General features: G+C 36.9%; 1 long non-coding RNA gene across 1 annotated transcript in view; it reads right to left on the bottom strand.

Annotated features, from left to right (window-relative positions):
• Window positions 1-7,976, bottom strand: part of LOC309621327 — a 270,404-nt gene that overhangs the window by 76,657 nt on the left and 185,771 nt on the right. The gene's annotated exons all lie outside the window — the stretch shown is intronic.

The raw sequence follows: 7,976 nt of genomic DNA, 5'->3' as shown, positions 1-7,976 counted from the left end.
CTATGGCTTTTATAAAGGCAGTCATAAGTGACATAATATATCTAAAAGTCCATGTGATCTATAAAAGAAAACTCCAGCTGTGTTCCAGAATTTTAAAAAGATAGCCAACTATGAATAACATTTAAAGGAAAAAGAGAACAGATTTGCTTGTTGGGTTATTACTCTTCCTGATATTGGGGACCCTGTGAATTGGATAAGCAGTGAGTGAAGAACATTGCTCTTGGCTGATGGTAACTGGTGTTTCTGGACATGACACTTTTATATAGTTGTGTATTTAAATGCAATCCTTGATGTGAAAGAAAAATATCCAAGCAAACAGTGATTTACACACAAGCAAAAAAGCAATTATAAGTTTAGCCTTAAAATAACAATAGTTTGCTTGAAGTAATATTCTCTTACAATTCCATGTCTGGATACATTTTTTTTTTACCTTGGATGTGGTTTTACTGAGATATTTTTCTGAATGATACATATTTTTTTTAACTCTCAAAATCTTCAGAATTTTTATTCATTTCTAAATTCATAGTTTGAGTTTAGAGATTATAAAAGTTTCATTTTTTAAACGTCATAAGGGATATGAATAAACTGTCATTGTTTTAAACTGGTGAGACAAACTGTACAGTATTAACAATAAGTAGGTAAACAACTTCTGGAATGGCTGCATGAGAAGCTCTGAACTCCACACCATAACTACCGTAAGTGGTGAAAAAGAAAAAAGAAAAACATTTAAAATCTGTGCATGTTGTCCTAAGGGCATACAGCAGATGAACATTCAGGAACATCTAAATCACATAAGAAAGTTAAGACTGTGTGGCATATATGTTTCTTCTCCTCCCAGTTCCCAATCATGGGCTATAGTATGTATCTCCCAGGGAGGGGAGGCTGCCAATATTTCTCAGGCCCCCCACCTTTGTGTTGCAAAGGCTAAACTCCAGGCAAGTGCAGCCAAGAGGTCAGGACTCCCTTCCTCCACTCAGCTCCCACTATAGGATGGAGGCTCTACCTCAGGTGCAGCAGGCCAAGAAAACTGGGACCCTGATCACCTTCTCCCTAATATGCTCAAAGGGTGAAGTTTCTATGCCAGCAGAGGCAAGTCAAGGGGACCAGAGGCTACAGTACAAACAGCTCTGCTCATAATGCAGGCATATCAGTGCTAGAGAAGCAGACCGTGGGCCCCACTGCCAGCTCCAGAAGGTGTCTGAGTTTTTTTCTCGGGGGTGCAGCAGGCTATAAGGACAGAGAACTCTGAAGCTCTCCCCAAAGGAAATTATTTTATTTGCAAGTGTGTAGGGGACGTTCACGCCTAAGGCGCTCTCAAGAACAATGGAGAACCCGGTGGTTAGCAATTAAGAGGAGGCTGGTAGCTCCACAAGAGCAACAAGTTAATTGTACAAGAGAGAACAAGCTAACTTACCAGAGAGAACCAGGGAAAGAGGCAGGTAAGAAAAGAAAGAAAGATCTGTTAAAACCCGTCACCCCAAGTGACTGTGTGCATGCCCAAGGCTGCACCTTCGAAGGAATGAAACCAGAGACATCACACTGAAGGGAAAATAAACCTCACTAAATTAGTCCAGCCAAGTGATTAAATAAAGAAGAAAACAATCACAGCAAGCCGGAGGTGGGGGTGGAGAGTAACTGGAATCAGTGTTCAGAAATGCCACAATATATAAAATGCCCAGTTTTTAACAAAATGTTATGAGACATGCAAAGAAACCGGAAAACATAACTCATACACAGGAGACAGAGTAGGCAATAGAAACTGTCTGTGAGAGAGCCCAGACGTCAGAATTAACAGAAAAAGACTTCAAAACAGCCATTGCAAATCTGTTCAAGGAACCAATGGAAACCATGCTTAAAGAAGTAACGGAAGATATAATGACAATATCTCATCGAAAAGAAAATATCAATAAGGAGGTACAAATAAAAAGGAACCAAATGGATATTCTGGAATTGTAAAGTACAATAACCAAAATGAAAAATTCACTAGAGAAACTTGATAGTGGTTTGAACTGGCAGAAGAAACTCAGTGAACTTGAAGGTAAGTAGAGATCATGCAAGCTGAATAATGAGAAAAAAGAATGAAGAAAAATGAATAAATCATCAGAGAAACATAGTATACCATTAGACACACCAATATATACCTAATGGGAGTCCCAGAAGAAGAAGAAGAGGAGAGAGAGAAGCTGAGGAGGTAGGGAAGGAGTGGGGAAGGGAGGGAGAGAAAGAGACAGAGAGAGGAACAGAAAAAAATATTTGAAGAAATAATGGCTGAAAACCTCCCAAATTTGAGGAAAAACACTAATCTACACACACAGGAAGCTCAACAAATACCAAATAGGATAAACACAGAGATCCACACCCACACATATCATAGTAAAAATGATCAAAAGCAAAGATAAAGAGAAAAATTAGAAAGCAGCAAGAGAAAAGTGACTATTTATATACAAAGGAACACCAATACAATTAACAGCTAAATTCTCATTAGAAAAAATAAAGGCCAGGAGGCAGTGGGATGACAAAGTGCTGAAGAAAAAACCTGTTAACCAAGAATGTAATTATGTAACTGCGTAATGTTACAAAACTATCTTTCAAAAATGAAAGTGAAGAAAGAGGTTTCTGGAAAGATGGCAGAGTAGGAAGCACCAAGAATCTGTCTCCCAACCAAAGCAACAATAGTACTGGCAGAGTCTATCTGATATAAGTAATTGGAACTCTGGAATCTATGAAAGGCTTGTAACTTCCAGGGGAAGGCTTGGATGGTAAACAGTGGTTAATTTTGGTCAATTTCAGCTCTTAGCATAGTGACAACTACCCATCTCACACCTCCAGCCCATGCAGGCAGTGGAGGAGTTGCAGGAGACCTTGCACACAGCTTGGGAGAGCCATGGTGGGCAATCAGGTCCTTTCCTCCAATATCAGAAGTCTGTGTTCTGTTTGCTGATTGCTCCTTCTGATCACAAAGGTACAGACACAGAGGTAGGCAGCCATCGGCGCATGCTCCCCACTACTGCAAGCTGGCGCCTTCTCCTCCCCACTTCATTTTTTTCTCCCATCTTTGGAACCAGGCATTAAAGACTAGGGCACTCAAAAGCAACTGCACATACAAGGAAAGCAGAAAGTCACCATGCATACCCAGGGAAAGGCTCAGGCTCAGGAAAGGCCTGAGATGATCTTAAGTTTACACTTCATGTTGATCCTTGGCAGATCCTTAGGAGACAGCTAAAACAATAAAAATATAAAAAACAAACAAACCAAAAAACAAAACCAGAAAAACCCCAAACCCAGAAAAAACCAGTAAACCCTGAGGAAGAGGTAGAATCTGGTTACCGCATCATTAGATCCAAACGTCCAGTTTTCAACAAAAAAATCATAAAGCATGCCAAAAAATAGGCAAGTATGGCCCAATCAAAGGAAAAAGGAGACCTACGGAACTGTCCCTGAGAAAGACAAGAAAGCAAACCTACTAGACAAAGACTTTACAACTGTCTTAAAGATGCTCAAGAACTAGAAAGGAAGATATGGAGAAAGTCAAGAAAACTAAGTATGAGCAAAATGGAAATATCAATAGGTAAAAAACCTTTAAAGAAACCAGAAATAAACTCTGTAGCTGAAAAGTACAATAAGAGAAATGAAAAATTCACTAGAGGGGTTCAAAGGCAGATTTAAGCAGGCAAAAGAAAGATTCAGCAGACATGAAGCTAGGACAATTGAAATGATCAAATCTGAAGAAGAGAAAGAAAAAAGATTAAAGAAAAGTGAACAGGGCCTAAGAGACCTTTGAAACAACAATTAATAGAGCAGCGTATGCATGGTGGGAGCCCCAGAAGGAGTCAAGAGAGAAATAAGACATGAGACATGTAGAAAACAAAAAGCAAAATGCTAGACACAAATCCAGCTATATCAATAATAGCCTTTAATGTGAATGGATTAAACAATCCAATCAAAAGGCAGAGATTGTCAGAGTGGATAAGAAAAATAAGCTCCAGCTATATGCTGTCTATAGGAGACACACTTTATATTAAATATAAAAAAGGTTGAAAATAAAAGGATAGAAATGACATACCAGGCAAAGAGTAACCAAAACAGAGCTGAAGTGGCATTGCTGACATCAGACAAAATAGACTTTAAAAGAAAAAAAAAAAATTACTGAATATAGAGGAATACTTTGTAATGATAAAAGGGTCAATCCATCAGGAAGATATAACCATTATAAACATATATGCATCTAACAACAGAGCCCCAAAATACATGAAGTTAAAAGTAATAGAAATTAAGGAGAAATATCAATTCAATGCTAATAATTGAAGACTTTAATATCCTACCTTCAATAATTAATAGAACTAAGTAGAAAGATCAACAAGAGTATGGAAGACTTTAACAACAATATAAACTAACCAGACCTAGAAGACATCTCTAAAACACTGTACCCAACTACAGTAGAGTACATATTCTTTTTAAATCACATAGACCATTTCCAGGATAGATGATATGCTGGGCCTTTAAAAAGTCTAAAGAAGTTTTAAAGTATTGAAATTGTACAGTGTGTATTCTCTGATCACAGTGGAATTAAATCAGAAATCAATAATGGAAATAAATTTGATAAACTCACAAGAATGTGAAAAGTATGAGACACTCTTAAACAACCAATGGATCAAAGGAGAAATCACCAGAGAAATTAGAGAATACTTTGAGATAGATAAAAATGAACACACAAAATACCAAAACTTATGGGATGCAGTTAAAACAGTGCTTAGAGGGAAATTTATAGTCTGTACTTTAAAAAAGAAGAAAGAGCTCAAATCAGTAACCTAACTTTAAGACGCTGGGAAAACAAAAGAGCAAAATGAACCTAAAGCATGCAGAAAGAAAGAAATAATAAACATTAAAGAGGAAATTAATGAGAGAATAGAAAAACAATAAAGAAAATCAAAGAAACCAAAAGTTGGTTCTATGAAAAAATCAGCACAATGGACAAACTTTAGGAGACTGATCAACAGCAATTAAATGCCAGTTTGGCTGCCTGCTAAAGATATGAACAGGAATTTCACAGAAGTGGAGACACATTTAGCTAATAAACATATAAGGAAATGTTCAATGCCATCAATAATTAGAGAAATGGAAACAGAAACCATAATGAGATATAATTTCATACCCATTTGCTGATTAAAAATGAAGAAGTCTGACAATACCAAGTGTTGGAGAGACTATAGACCAATGTGATATTTTATATATTGCTAGTGAGAATGTAAATTGGTACACCCATTTTGGGAAACACTTTGGTACTATCTTGTAAAGTTTAATATTCAGGTGTATATAAATTAGCACATCCATTATATTTATATTCACAAGAGAAATTCTTGCACAAATGCACCAGAGACATGTACATAGAAACAGGGTCAAAGAAAAAAAGAAAAAAAGAAACAGTTCCAATTCCCATTGATAGAATAGATAAATTGTGGTTTAGTCACATGATACAACATTATACAACATTGAAAATAAATGATTTAGAGCTCATGAGATAACATGGATAAATCATTGTAGCAAAATAATGTGCAAATCTTATTTTTTTAATGAATTTTTTTAAAGTCTTTATTGAATTTGTTACAATATTGCTTCAAGATTGTGGTTATCTCTGGGAGGGGAGAAGGCTAAAGAATAGGACAAGATAAGAGCCTTCAACTAGATGCAAGTTATTAGTAATATTCTAGTCCTAAGACTGAGTGGGTTAGTGTGTGTCTGCTATCGTATTAAATCAAGTTAATATACAAAAATTAACACAAATTAAATAAAATGAAGAAAACAGTACCATACACAGGCCAATAAAGATAGCGGGTTGTGAACCAAGCATTCTGATTAATCTGATGTTGTACACCCGAGATTCCAAAAACAAAAGGAGAAAAATAACAACAAATAGCTGATTTACTAGTGGTTAATGTACATTAAAACCTTGCCAAACAGTTCATGCCATTTGATCCTCAGGACACCTCAATGAGTCAGAGAGGTACTATTATTATCCTCCTGTTGTAGCTGGGACCACTGACGTAGGATTTGAACTCTGGCAGCCTGACCCCAAAACCTGCATCCTCAACCATCATGTTACACTGCCTCCCTAAGAAGTAAAAAAATAGTCCTAACTCTAGATAATAGAAGAATATGGTGAAGAAAACCAGACCTATTAAACAGGTTACTATATTCTTTACAAAAGTGAAAAATTTGAAAAATCAGAGCCTGACTAGGGTTCCAGATTCTTAAGAAAACGAAATGGTTACACATTTTGAACATGCTGAATTCCAGCCTCCCATGAGGAAATATTTTAAATATTAGAAGCACATTGGAGATGACCTCAGGTACTTATTTGCACAAATTTCAGGACCTGTGGGAAGCTTATGAGTATTTGAGCAAAATTAAGTAACATCTATGAACCCCATCTCCAAACACTCATTATTTCTTGGTGTAATTTTCTACCAAAGCTTCTGTCGAGGCCCTTTCAGCTAAAAACTGCTAGCAAATGAATCAAGCATCTGAGAACACAGAACTGGACTTTTTCTTCTATACTGTTTCCTCAGGGAGGTCTCCCAAGGTCTGCACTGCAAGTTGTAGGCCGTTGAACTTGCTTGTAATGTCTCTGGAGAATAGGCTGACAGCTATGAAAGATGAGTGAGTTTGCCTCATTCCTAATCAAATGAACACTCACAAAACCTGGGACAAAGAATAGCCCTTCCCTCTCTTCCATGTCCCCAGATTTAGTCAAAGTTTTTAGATTATTTCTAGAAAATGTCAGTGATCTTCATTCACCAGTAAATATGCGTTAGAGGCTAAAACACAAGGTATACGGATGACAAAGTCAGATTTTAACATCTATACTACCTTAAAATTTTGTTTTAAGTTGTAAGTTGCTTAAATATTGGTCTCTGTTTTTTTATCTTAATTGAAAAGAAAATTTAAAATCTTTTGAATAAATAGTACGTGCAGGTGGTACAAAATTCAAATGATACCTTTGGCATACTCTCTACACTCCCCGAGATCACTGTAAATAATTTCTTGCATATCCTATAAGAATTTCATTCATTTGCAGAGAAAAAGACATTTTTGTACCACAACTCTTTTTCTATAATCATTATTCCCAAAGAAAAGTGGTTTGTGGTTGCTTAAAAATAAAATAAATGAGGACTTCCCTGACAGTCCAGTGGTTAAGACTCCACGCTTCCACTGCAGGGGGCTCGGGTTCAATCCTTGGTCGGGGAAATAAGATCTCATATGCCATGCGGGGCAGCCAAAATAAAATAAATGAAAGTAAATTCTTAGAAAATGCGGAAATTTTACATAAGCATGGACTAGTCTGTGTGTGTGTCAGACTATGACTGAAAGAAAGAGCATCGTCATGAGAAAACACTGGTTTGAGAACGAGTTTAGCGGCCATTGTGCTAGATCAAGACTCAGGAAACTGGATTCTAGTGTCAGTCTCTGAAGTCCTATGTGAAATGTGCCCTATATTTAGAAATTCTACTTTCTGAGCCTGTGTCTTCCATCTTGCTCTGTTCTTCTTAGGTAACATTAAAAAAATAAATCTTCCTTCCATTTATAAATACAAGTACAAAATTTTACCTACCAGATTTCATGTTTCAGCTTATTAATTAAAATATCTCAGGGACGTCCCTGGTGGTCCAGTGCTTAAGACTTCACCTTCCAGTGCAGGGGGTGTGGGTTCAATCCCTAGTCGGGGAGCTAAGATCTCACAAGCTTCGTAGCCAAAGAATGTGAAAACAGAAGCAATATTGTAACAAATTCAATAAAAGACTTTAAAAATTGTCCACATCAAAAAAAATCTTAAAAAAATATACCAAGGAGTGACCATATAATTTTTTTTTTAAAAAAGGGACTTCCCTGGTGGTCCAGTGGCTAAGACTCTGCACTCCCTATGCAGGGGGCCTAGGTTCCATCCCTGGTCAGGGAACTAGATCCCACATGCCACAACT

This window comes from Balaenoptera borealis (assembly GCF_965194805.1).
Source record: "Balaenoptera borealis genome assembly, contig: HAP1_SCAFFOLD_283, whole genome shotgun sequence".
NCBI lineage: Eukaryota > Metazoa > Chordata > Mammalia > Artiodactyla > Balaenopteridae > Balaenoptera > Balaenoptera borealis.
This window is presented reverse-complemented; position numbering and strand designations above follow the sequence as displayed.